This window comes from Falco naumanni, chromosome 10 (assembly GCF_017639655.2).
Source record: "Falco naumanni isolate bFalNau1 chromosome 10, bFalNau1.pat, whole genome shotgun sequence".
In the NCBI taxonomy this organism is placed as follows: domain Eukaryota; kingdom Metazoa; phylum Chordata; class Aves; order Falconiformes; family Falconidae; genus Falco; species Falco naumanni.
This window is the reverse complement of record NC_054063.1, coordinates 36,863,167-36,875,372: the sequence shown is the minus strand read 5'-3', so window position 1 is coordinate 36,875,372 and position 12,206 is coordinate 36,863,167. Positions and strand designations below refer to the sequence as shown.

Here is a 12,206-nt window from a genome sequence, read left to right as displayed (position 1 = left end):
TACCTTGGTGCCAGCTTCCCATGCCTCCAGCGCAGCTCACTGCTGCCAGGCTGCTGCCGCGTCCGAGGCAGCGCTTTCTGCAGAGCTGTCTCTTCCCCAGCCCCAACACCCCCGCACAGTGATTGATGTGTACCGCAGCCGCAGCCGAGCTGGGAACTGGGCTGCCTTCCCATCCCACTGCTGGGCTCCCCCCTCGCCAGGAGCTCTGTGCCCGCACCGCAGCCCCTTGGCATGGTGGGAGGGTCCCACGTGGATGCTGGTGCCAGTCCCATCCGCCCCCCTGGCTTGCAAACACCTGACTCATCGCAGGCCAGGCACCAGAGAGCTGGCACAGGCTGCAGTCCTGCCAGGATCCTTCCCCATGCACACACCGGCAGGGAAGGAGAGCTTAGCTCCTGCACTGGCTGCTTGGCAGGGAGCTGGACCCACTACATGTCTTCATCCCAAGTTAATCCGGCACTTCCCTGCATCACCCTCCCCCCCCCCCCCCCCCCCCCCCATCCCTTACATGGGTCCTGGGGCAGCAAACACTGCACTGCCTCCAAAACACGTACCCAAGCACCCCACTTGCACGAGTCAGCTTGGAGATGCACCAGCAGCGAGAGCCGAACAGAAGCTCTTTCATCGCCACCGTACACACCGAAGTGCAGAGCGTGACACCCGGCACATCCCTGCCTGCAGGGCACGTGGCTCCTTGCCCCGCCCCCAGGAGGGACATCGCCACAGAGCAAGCGCTGGGGCTTGGCACCGCTCCACAGAGGTGCCTCGCACCCCGGCAGCGCAACAGCACGAAGCGCCGCCAAGCGCAGCGCTGACACCGCTGCAGCAGAGGCCGGATCCTGCCTTCGGTGGGCGAGGGAAGCCCCAGTGCACAGGCAGGGGGACAGGCAGAGCAGCCACCGCATGGCACATCCCCGAGCACCCACAGCTGCAAAACCTCCATGTCCAGAGCCACCGCATGAACAAGGAGGAGGAGACAGAGCAGGGGGAAGAGCCAGCCCGGAGCCGAGAGAGGAGGCGAAAAACAGACAGGAAAAGGAGGGGGAAAGGGAGAGAGAGCGGCAGACAAAGACCAGAGACCCAAGCCATGCCTCAGGTTGGACCTGACACGTGATGGGAAAAAACCCATTTATCATGTTGTGCACAGCCCCCAGCTCAGCCAGACCCCCCGGCCCCGGGGAGCGCTGCCCGGCAGGAGGGAGGCACGGCATGCCTGACAGCCTTCCCAACGCTCCACCTGAACCACTTGTCCCTGCCACGTCTGCCCAGCTTGGTACTCACACGAGCAAAAAGGAGTTCAGCACCCACCTTGGAGGTTCACACAGGCCGAAGCAAGTGCTGGAGGGGCTGTTATTAGAGTATTTGTGGGTTTTAACCCAATCCTCTGCTTACAGGATGCCTGTTTCATGTCTTTTGAATGCCTAAAGGCACCTGTGTCTCTCCCCATCTGACCCTCTCCCAACCACGAGGAACTTATGTCCAGGAGAAGGGAACAACAGCATCCCTGTGGCTGTACAGCCACAAACCACATCCCCACCAGTGATGAGACTGAAGCAGGATCAGGGCCCTAAGAAACCCCAGAGCATCACCAAATAACACTGAATAACAAGAGCACGGGCAGCACGGCCCCCTGTCCATCTCTGGGTTCCACATCCCACTAAGAAGCTGGGCTGGGGGCACTGACCCACTGGACGAGGCCAACTCTGCTGGGCAGCACCTGCAGCCAGGGCAGGAGCAACCCTGGAGCAGCCCATCTGCTGGTGAAGACCTGCAGCTCCAACGAGGAGCAGGAGGGCAGAAGAGGAGGAACCCTGCCCTGTGCAGGGAGATATCCGCCCCCCACGCTGCTGCCCAGAGGGATGTACACCTCCTGCGGGTGCCCAGGCACAGGAGAAAGAGCTTTTTCGCTTTTTCCAAGGCAAGGATAGTTCTGAGCCCTTGGAGATGTTCAGGCCTTGCAGGCAATTATCAAAGATAAGAGACAAATGTTTTACAGGCCAGAAGGGACGGAAGAGGGATAACAGAGGGTGGGGAGAAGAAAAAGCAAGTCTGCTCAGAGGCGCGGCAGGGTGGGGAGCAGCACACAGGCTTCCTTCATCAGCTCTGACCTTCCACACAGAGGACACCATGGGACAGTGGGACACAGCAGGGACTCAGGTCACATGGGCAGATCTGGGGCTACTGCGGAGAAAAAAAAAATGGTGCCAAGGAGAAGGTACTTGGCCCTGCCCCAGGACTGCAACTGCACTGTGTGGTGCACCCCAACCCAAGCCAGACCCCCGCTAGTGCTGCCCACAGCGGGGTCCTGCCACCTCCCACCACCCCCGAGGGCAGGACACGCTGCACCATGCCCCTGGTCCTGCGGGGCTGCGCGGTGCCCCGCTTGCCAGGCAAGCCTCCAGGGGCTCGCTCCCGCCTGTCCTCACATTTTCCAGTTTACCTGGGAATGTGCTCCAGTGTCCAGGGTCCCCAGAGATGCCCCTAGGCACACCCCGACCTGATGCAAAGCTTGCCAGGAGATGTGCTGGCCGGATCTGGGGCTCTGGCAGGCAGACACTGGGGGGAGCACCCCACTTCACTGGACTGGGGCTTGGCTGCGCAGGGTAAGCCTCAAGGGCAAGGAGGAAAGAGGCCCCCAGCCCTCCCCACCTGCCACAGAGGCGACAGGGAGGGGACAGGCCACGCCATGCCACCGAGCCTGGTGGAGCAGAAGCAGAGCTGCCCCAGCCCCTGGCACTGCCCCACACCCACCTTCACAAGTCCCACATGCCCCCGGCCCCCCTCTCCTCTCCCATCGGCTCCCCCACCAGGTCACATCCTCCAGGCACTGGGATGCCACCTCCCCCCAGCACTGCTCTGGCTTCATGGCAGCATGACATGAGAAGTGCCTGCACACCAGCCAGCCAGTTCTTGGGAACAGATTCCCTCCTGCTTAATATCCTTTTTCCATCCCCTGTCTGTCTTTCAGCAGCAATTAGCTCTGCCCAGGCTGCTTTCCCTGCCTGTTTTATATTCAGAACATATACATAACATATATATAATATACATTAATGCAGTGTTATCACCACACAGTCAAATGCACCATGCACAATCACTTCAGAAGGTCTGAGTCCCAGAGCCACCACGACACTGGTCGCCAGCTGTGCCCACAGCGACCAGCACTGCAGTGTCCGCCCTACATCCGAGTCCTAAAATATACGTGCGGCATAGCTGGATTCCAGCTGCTGTGGGGAAAACAGTAACTTGGAAATTTCCATGCTCTGAAGCATTTCAGATACGTGAAAGGACCAACAAGGTGTCAAAGGAGCTTGAAGGAGTCACAGGGCTGAGCAGGAGCCAGAAATAGCAACCAGGAACCTGGGTTCGGCTGCGCTGGGAAGGTCCATGGCGTGGGCAGCCAGACACCCCCCCCATCAGAAAACAACCTTCAAATAGGTGCCTCAGTGGAGATGGATGGCAAGAGGTTCACAGCCTTGCACAACCTTCCTTTCCCAGCTCTGACTCTGCTTTGCTAAGAAAATACTTCCCTAGTCTCACTTCAATACATATTTGCAAGCAACAGCATTTGCATCCCCGCAGAGCTGGGGAGAATCCGTCCTTTGGCATTGGAGTGCTCAGACACTACAGACACCCAAACCAGGGACAAATGGAAAAATCCTCAATGACTTGCAAAATACAACCAAAAAAACCACTGACATCAGGCTCCAGCTTGCTGCAGGGCACCTGGTCTGCAAAAATCCTTCAGAAGGAAATGAGAGGCTGGAAAGCACCGGCCTGGACACGTGCGCACTGAGGATGCAGTACTTCAGCCTCCAACCCAGCTGTGAGCTACAGCATCAAGGATGGGGCCGAGCCTCCTGCAAGGATTACACCCGTGGGCAGTTCTGACAATTTACATCTCAGGCTGAGGGTATCTGAGCCCAGAAAGGACCTGGAAAGATACCCAAATATTTTTGAAGCATAACAACAGTACTTGTCCATTATCCTTGAGTTGGTTCAGAATAGCCCAACGGACTTAGAGTTATGCCAGATGTCCCTTTTCCTGGTGGGAGGCACGTGACCCCAACTTTTAACCTGAATTACAGAAACACCTGCTCAGCAAGGAGCCCCGCAGTGCGGTTTGCAGGGACCAGAGATGCGTCCCCATGCAGGCACGGGGAGGAGAGAGGTCATCTCATCCTCCCCACTGGCTCGCAGGAGGGCAGGAGCTGCCTGTGACCAAAGCAGCACGCCAGGAGGTCCAGCCAACAGGGGACTGTGCTCTCAGGTTAGGACAATGATAGCTGGATGCAGCCACCAGCTTGCCAAGGTGCCAGGGCACCAAACTCTGTGCCCCAGCTGCTGCCAGGGAGGGGACTGAACGGTGGAGCTCCCTTTGCAGGCAGAGCACAATCTCTCTCCATCTCGGTGCTGGTGTACCTCGCAGCCAGGCTTGGGAAACGCTGATAAGATGAGAGAAAACATCTTCTCTCCCTACTCTTGCACTGCTCTCCTTCCAGACAATTAATTTTAGCCCTGCACCAGCCCGTGGCTGTCTTGCAGTGCTGCTGTGAATCATCGGCAGCGAAACGCTGACTCACAGAGGTGACGCTCTGGATGCGACTGACGTGGGAGCCCTGGTCCCCGCAGCCCCCCACGAGCCCGCTCCTGGCAGCCCTCCTCCAGGTCCCCACACCGCCTCCACAAGCCCCAGGGGGCCGCACCAGCCCTCCACCCCAGCAGGAGATGATGCTTCAAGAGGTCATTTAATCCCATCTGGCTCAAGGCAGGGAGCAGCTTTATCCAATCGGCCCCACAAGCCTTTCATAGTCTCCTGTGGTGGAAACTCCTGCACTACCGCCTGGGCCAGGGCTTTACCCTCATCACATCAGAAAGGTATTCTCCAGCATCTCATCAAACCTCCCTCCCTGTAGTTTTGGGCTGTGGTTGTCCTTGTCCCGAGGAGCCAGGGCAGAGCTCCTTCTGCCTTTCCACTACATCAAGCTCTGCAGCTCCCCACTGTCCCCAGGCTACAGCAACCCCTCCATGGGAGCAGCCCCAGAGAGCCACTGGCAGCAGCTCAGCCCTGCACGGAGGAGAAGGCAACACCGGTGGTAGCTCACTCAGCCCAGGGACAGCAACGACCTGTAGCCACCATTCAACCAGCAGGACCTGCGTCCACCCCGTTCTCAGGTCCATCAGACTCCAGCCTTGGCCCTTCCCAGAGGCCATCTGGAGACCCTCAGAGAGCAACAGGTCTACAGTGCCACTGAGCCAAGGCAGAGATCGCTGCCCAGGGAGGTCCCTGCAGGACCAGCCCCAGGAGCTCCTCTCTGTTCAACCCTGGAAGAGCAGAAAACAGCTGGCAGAGGCACGGGCAGCTGGGCACTGAGTGCTGCTGGGTCCGAACCAAAAGGATTTGAGTCCTCCTATTGCCACCAGGGTCTTGGATGTGCCATGAAGGTCTAGTCCACATGCTGTCGCTGCCTGCAGCTGGATGGACTTGGGGTTCACTTCTCATCTCTGGCTGGCTCCTGCAGATCCTTGTTAGCTGGGAGAGCAAGGCTTTGTGATCACAGCACTGAGGTTTGCCGTCTGGTGCGTAACCACAGCTTTCTAACCCCCTCATGCCCGCACAGTTGTCTTAAGCCCTCCCTCTACATTCCCTCCTCATGTCCCAATATTTTCTCTCTGTTCTTCAGATCAGTCACACAGATGGATGTTTTAGCATCCAAGTCTTTTTCCAGACAATCACAATCTTCTGATGTTTTCCATCAACAGTAAAGCAGTTCCCCCCTTGCCTCACACCAAAGGCATCCTCCAGATCCCGATGACTTGGCTCCTCCACCCAGCAAGTGCTTAGACGTGCACACAACAGGCAGGACTAAAGCACGAGAGCACAGGCGCTGCTCCCCACAGGCACCCTGTGCAGCAGGGCTCTATTACTGCAGAAGCAGCTGGGCACTGGGGTGCTGGGAGACACTTCTACTGCTCACCCATCCACCTCAACCAGTTCTCCCTGCAACCATGAAGTGCTTGCAGACATCACCCCTCCATCCATCCATGAGCCTTGCATCACATGTGCAATCACAGCATTGCATACAGGCATGGTCTCACAGCCTGCTGCCCGTAACTCACCCCTTTGCCATCACCCCCCCTCCAGGCCTGCTCCCTCCCACCCGCGTGCCAGGAGCATTTGGAAAGGAAACATCAGACCAACACAGCACGACGTTCTCCTGCCCAGCGGGATGGTGTGAGCTCAAGTAGGTCACTCTAGGAACATGAAGGATAGTGTGAGCATTCCCTCTTCGCCCCAGCCTGTGAGCAGACCTCACACTGGCCCAGCAGAGCTCTTCTGCACTGTCCTGCTCACTGGACCAAGGCTGGCCCACCACACAACCGCACAGCACCAGGACCCAGCCCTGCCACAGCTCCTGCCTTCAGGCAGGGAAGACCAATGAGGTTTGAACCAGCTGGCTGCAGAGATCACCACCAACTGACCACAACAGACTGCTCCCAGCAGCTCCCGCCGCTCCAGCGGAGGTGACTGGTCCAGCCCAGAGCCTGCTCGGTGATGGAGGACAGAAGATCTCACTGAGGCTGGCTGGACCAGTCCCTTCCTGAAGACAGGACCAAGCCTGTCTTCTCAGCAGGCTTTAAATCAGTGCAGGGCTTTGATGGCTACTGCAGGCACCTTTGTCAGGAGAGGTGGTTGCCTTCCAGCCCCAGGCAAGCCTGGCAAGCTTGGGCTGTTGAGCTGGTGTGCCCTGCAACCACTGACCTGATCTGCAGTTCCAGAGGGATGCTGAGCTGGGGAAAAGGAGTCAAACCCAGGGCTGAAGCAGCTGCTGAGCACCATGATGAGACACGGATGGTGGCTCTTCATCGACAGGGTACACGACAGCCAGGCTGGAGCTGCCAAGCAATGAACTGGGTCAAGCGTGGAAAAATATGAGAGTAAACAACACCTGTGGCAACACACTCATGTGAAGGCAGTGATGCTGTACAGCACCTCCACAGGCCTTGGGATCCACCAGGGAGGAGGAGCTCAAGGCATGGGGCTCTCACCTCTCCGAATGGGGCTGGCAAAGCTGCTCTCCTGCAGCAAGCTCAGACTTAATTGACACGTGTTGAATCTGTGTTTGAGCAATTATAGATTTATATTATGTCAGCAGTTGTCAAGAGCCTGGACATCTGCTCACTCATCATGCAGGAGCCAGGCAGCATGGTGACATATGACCCCAGAGCAGGATGCTGGGCTTTTGCTAATACAGCTGACAGGCAGAAAAGTGCCTCCCCCACCACAAATCACACTGTCCTCCGCCGGCATGGCCCCGGGGGGGTGGGCAGTAACCTGCTTTAGGGTTAAAGCAGGAGCCTGAGCTTACTTCACCAAACCACACGCTGGGGGCTGGGCTCAGCTCCCCTGCAGCTCCAAAGGCATTGTGCTATGGGTCAAAAATGAATCATGAGAAAGCTGGGGGGGAGTTAAAAAGCCCCCGAGTTCACAGGGAGAAGGCAGGGCTGTCCCCCAAGTCAGCCAAGTTAGGCACCGATGGCAACTCACTGCCTCCCCAGCTCCGCTGCCAGTGTGGAGAGCAGCCAGGGCAGAGTCCATCCCAAGAGACCAAACCTTCCCCCCAGCACGCTACCTCTGTGCTTTGGCCCCAACCATTTTGACACCAGGAAAAACCAGGGAAGAGGAGCATGACCTCTGCTGCATCCCTGGCGGGGGCACCACCTCCTCCAAGCCTGCCAGGATGCAAAGGCAGCATGTCCTCTCCCTGCTGCCCTGCTCCTGCCACACACGGCAGCACGTGGTTGTTTTCCAAGACCTGGGCAATTTCAGGCCATTTTAAACAAGGTTTCACTCCTACCCTTTTGAGTGACGCCTCCCAGTTGAATAAATAAGTTCAGGAATAAATTGCTGTGACCCCTTGCAGCAGACAGCTCAGCTCAGAAAGCCAAGAAACACCTTCCACACAACTTCATTAACATGCAAATGAAGCTTTCTCAACCGGTGGGTCAGGAGAGCAGTGATTCAGCCCTTGCAAAAACACCCTGTACTTCTCCAGATGAAAGTGCAGCCCAGACACCACCCATCACTGAGATGAAAGAGCTGGCACAGACCACAACCCCCAGCCACCCCTAGTCCCCATCCCTGCTCCCAGAGTCCCCCGTGAGCACGTGGGATGGGACCAGCACCACCAGCCATGGCACGCCGTGTGCCATCGCTGAGCCCAGCTGGACACCACAGCATCATCTTCTTGGCAGACCACAACCCACCCACTTAGCAACACTGGGGACTTCTTTGCTTTCCGTGGCACCTAAGGGTCCCTCCGGTCTCACCTGTTTTCCCCTCCAAAAGCCAAGTCCAGTCGATGCCCTCAGCCACGCCAGGGCCCTGCCTGCCCCTGCCCAGTCCAGAGCAGCCCCTCAGCCTTCGGAGGTGCCAAAGGGCTGATGCTATTCCAGAGCCCTCCGGTTTCAGCCTGACTCCCTCACACTTCAGCTCCCTCCCCCTGAGACAGCTACTCGGAGCACAAGCAGAAATGCCTGTGTGCCACCAACCAGCTGAAAACGAGCCCCTGCTCCCAGGCAGAGCCACTGCTGCTGCTCCCCAGGAGCCATCCCTGCCGGCCACCCACCCCAAGGCATCCGCGAAGCAGGCAGGTGCAGGCAGGCAGGTGCAGGCAGGCAGGCAGCACTGCCTCCTCAGGAAGGGAGCCTGGCAGCAAGGCTGCACCCTGCCAGCACCGCCGCTGGCTCTCAGGGACAGGAGCATGTCTCGGCAGGGAACAGCTTGCCAGTCCCCTCCCTGACCGCGACGGCCACATGGCCATGCAGCACCTTCATGCTGGTACAGCCACACCAGCCCACAGGCTTACAGGGACCCCAAAGCACAGGCTCCCAGCGGCAGGGTGGCAGCTCAGCCACTCGGGAGCAAAGGGCGCATCGAGGACAGACCCTCACACCAGGATCCAGCAGCAAACCAGGCAGACCCTGTGCCAGAAACCATACAGCCACCAGAACCCTGCCCCGCACCACCCTCCACTGCTGCCCGCACCCTGCCCGCTGCTCCAGGCAAAGCCAAAGGCTGCTCGGCTTGTCCCTCTCTCACTGCAGGCAGCTCTGTAAAGCCAGGAATGTGCCTCTTCCAGGCAAACACATACCTTTTAAAAGGCATGCTTGCACTGTCAGCAGAGCTCAGAGCACACTAGCAGTGGGGAGACAGATTTACGACATGATGGTGCACCCAGGGCATTCAGCTCTGCCGGCAAAGTTCCAGCAAGAAGCACTGGCTGCGGGCAGGAATATTACCGGAGAGGGCAGGGAGAAAGCAGGTGGGCTAACATGCAGCACACATCCTCCAATGCACATGGTGGACCAGCGCTGTGGATGCGCTGAAGGGTTTAAGCCACCAGCAAAGCAACCTCCCCATCCTGCAGCCCCTGAGCAGTCATTGGCACAGCTCCATCCCACACCGCAGGATGTCATTTGACCCAAAGACTTTCCAACACCAGGCTTCAGGAAGGTCATAAAGAAAAGGGACCCAGGCAGAGTTACAGTCGCCCCAAGGAACACCCCTGAGTAGGGACACCTGAACAGTACAGCCACCGACATGTCCCCTAAGCCTTTCTGTACCACCCAGCCTTCCCGTACCACCCTGACTGCCCCTGTCTCCCTGCAGCCACCACCTAAGGAGGACCGAAGGCACCCAGGCTCCACTGGGACAACTGTCTCAGAGGCAAAACATAACTCCCCCAGCATTTTGCAGCCAGCCCGCCCTGCATCCACAGTCCCCAGCCCAGCCAAGGAGCTGCATGTGAGCCAGGGGGTGCAGGAGTCCTGGGCTCCCCACTTTTTGCCTTGCTTCAGTGTCAAATGGCAGAACCAGGCAGGGAAGCAGCACTGAGGTAGAAGCCCCAAACAAGAGGGTCAACAGAGTTTCAAGACAACCTCCTTCCCCAGGGTGCTGGTGTCAGCGATCTTGGGCAGAGGAACCCCAAACCAGGGTTCAGCAATTCCCAGAGACGCACTGGGGTGCCCCAGGGCAGGGTGGTGCAGGCAGGGCTGCGCTGCCTGGGGACGGAGGGGCAATGCCAGAGCAGACAGGCAGCAACACAGGCAGAGGTGCTGGGGATGGTACACAGAAAGCTCCACCTCTGCCAGTTGCTTAGCGACCAGCATCCCTCAGGAGCTACCTCACCTGCGTGTCCCCGGCAGCAGCGCCAGCTCTGCTGGAATGGCTCTGGCAGCAGCGGTGAGACCAGAAACCTCCACCTGGTACCCACCAGCATCCCCCCTTCCAGCTGAAGCACAAGGGTCTGGCCATGCCAGGCACATGCACTGCAGCAGTCTGTCTGTGCACCCCACCAGCCCCCCCACCTCAGCCCGGAGCCCTGCCTCAGAGCCATGGCCTACAGGAACGGGAGCAGCACTTTTACACGAGACAGACCCACCTCAAGTCCAGCTGCTGCCTCTAGAAGCTGGCAAATCCTAGACAGGGAAAGGAAAAGGATAAATGGAAACCATTTCGTGCCGTCTGAGGCCATCTCAAGCAGCTAGCCTGGCTGACCAGGAACGAGCATCTCGCACAGCACCACACAACCTGCCTTCCCAGGGACACCGGCGTGCCTGAGCCCACCCCGCCCCTGGCCCAGCATCAGCCCTCACAGCTTGGCTCTCCCCTAGCTAGTCCCCAAGCTGCAAAGGGCAAGTCACAAGCCTCAGCGTCACTGTTGCTTCCCAACTGATGAGGCAAATGTACTTGGGAAAAATCCCTCCAAACACCTCAAAACTCCTTTGCAGGGAAGAAAATGCTTCAGGTTCAAAGGAAGAAAAGCAGCAGAACAGTAAGTGAAACAGGCAGGAGCTGGAGCTCACAGAAGAAAATTGTTCTTGCAGCACCTTTTTGAACACTGCCTGCAGTTTATGCTGCTGTTCATCTCACTTCTGAGTGAAGACAGATTAGCTGGCTGGAAAGAGGAGGAAATTGCTATCCTAACCATGGAAAATCAAAACCGGAAAATAGACTTTCTGGGGCTTCCTTAAACTATCCCTGGCACTGGCGCTCTAGCGGAGGTCCAACCTCAAGAGCAAACCAAGCTTCTCCTTTGACTCGGCACCTGAAAAGCTGATTAATCATCAGCGCTGCAAGAAATTGACGTGACAGCAAGCACACTGCCCCAAAGTCTCGTTAAAAAAGCTGGGGGGCTTCCACGAGCTTTCAACCCTGCAGTAACAGCCTCCTTGCAGCTGGGTAATGGTTGCCAGTCTGCAGCAGCCAAAGGCCTCGGGCATTAAAGTTGCCCAAAATACTGGCAGTTGGGTCTCCACAGGCTGCTCTCCCAAAGGCCCCCACCTTCCCTTGCACCCCCACCCAGGGCCATGCCAGGGGGCAGGGGAGATGCTACTGGCTGACGTGGCCCAGCGTCCCATGCCCAGCTTGCTCACCAGCACCATCAAAACCAAAGGTGTTCCAGTGAACGGAGTAGCTTAGCTGGGTTGCTCTTTGGGGTTTCAAGATATGGCAAGGCGATGCAACAAAATGACTACTATAGGTTTTTTTGAAACAAATTAAAAAAAACATTCTTCTTCAAAGGAAGGTTTAATAAGGCACAGAGGACGGGTCAAAGGCATCAGCAGGGCCAGGGTAGCAACCAGGAGCCGCAGGAGGCTGGTCGGCTGAGCTCCACACCGTGTTCCCCCCATGCTCCCCCGTGCACGACGGCAGCTGGCTGCTACCGGAGACCCAGCCACTGACACCTCTCCAAGCGCTGCCTTGATCTGCTCCCCAGACTACAAACGACGCCACCACTTGGGATTTATTCCATTTGATTTGTATTATTTTCAAATACGAAGTTTAAAATTCCCTTCTCCCTCCCCCCCATTCAGCTGTGAGTAGAAGCCTGGCTCAGCCCCCTCGGGTGCGGGCAGGTCTCTGCCAGCCGCAGGCAGCTGGGTGGGTGCAGGTCTGCTCCTGCTGCCTGGGCTCACTGCCCACGCTGCGCCTGCTGTGCCTGCAGACCCCGCAGGAATCCAGCCCAGGTATAACACCAAGTTTGCCGCTTCGTTTTAACCCTTTTCATCCCTGGCACTGCTCCTCCACTTCCACGCAACGCAACCAGGTGCCAACCCTGTCAGAGGGGTGGCAGGAACCAGAGTCATTTAGATGACGCACAGATATAACCCTGACAAACAGCTGTACAAACCCATGTCAGGGT

The 12,206-nt window shown here is 57.8% G+C and overlaps 1 protein-coding gene across 9 annotated transcripts in view; it reads right to left on the bottom strand.

Moving 5' to 3' along the window:
• EPB41L1 (erythrocyte membrane protein band 4.1 like 1) overlaps nucleotides 1-12,206 on the bottom strand; it is a 62,965-nt gene that overhangs the window by 34,523 nt on the left and 16,236 nt on the right. The window lies entirely within an intron of this gene.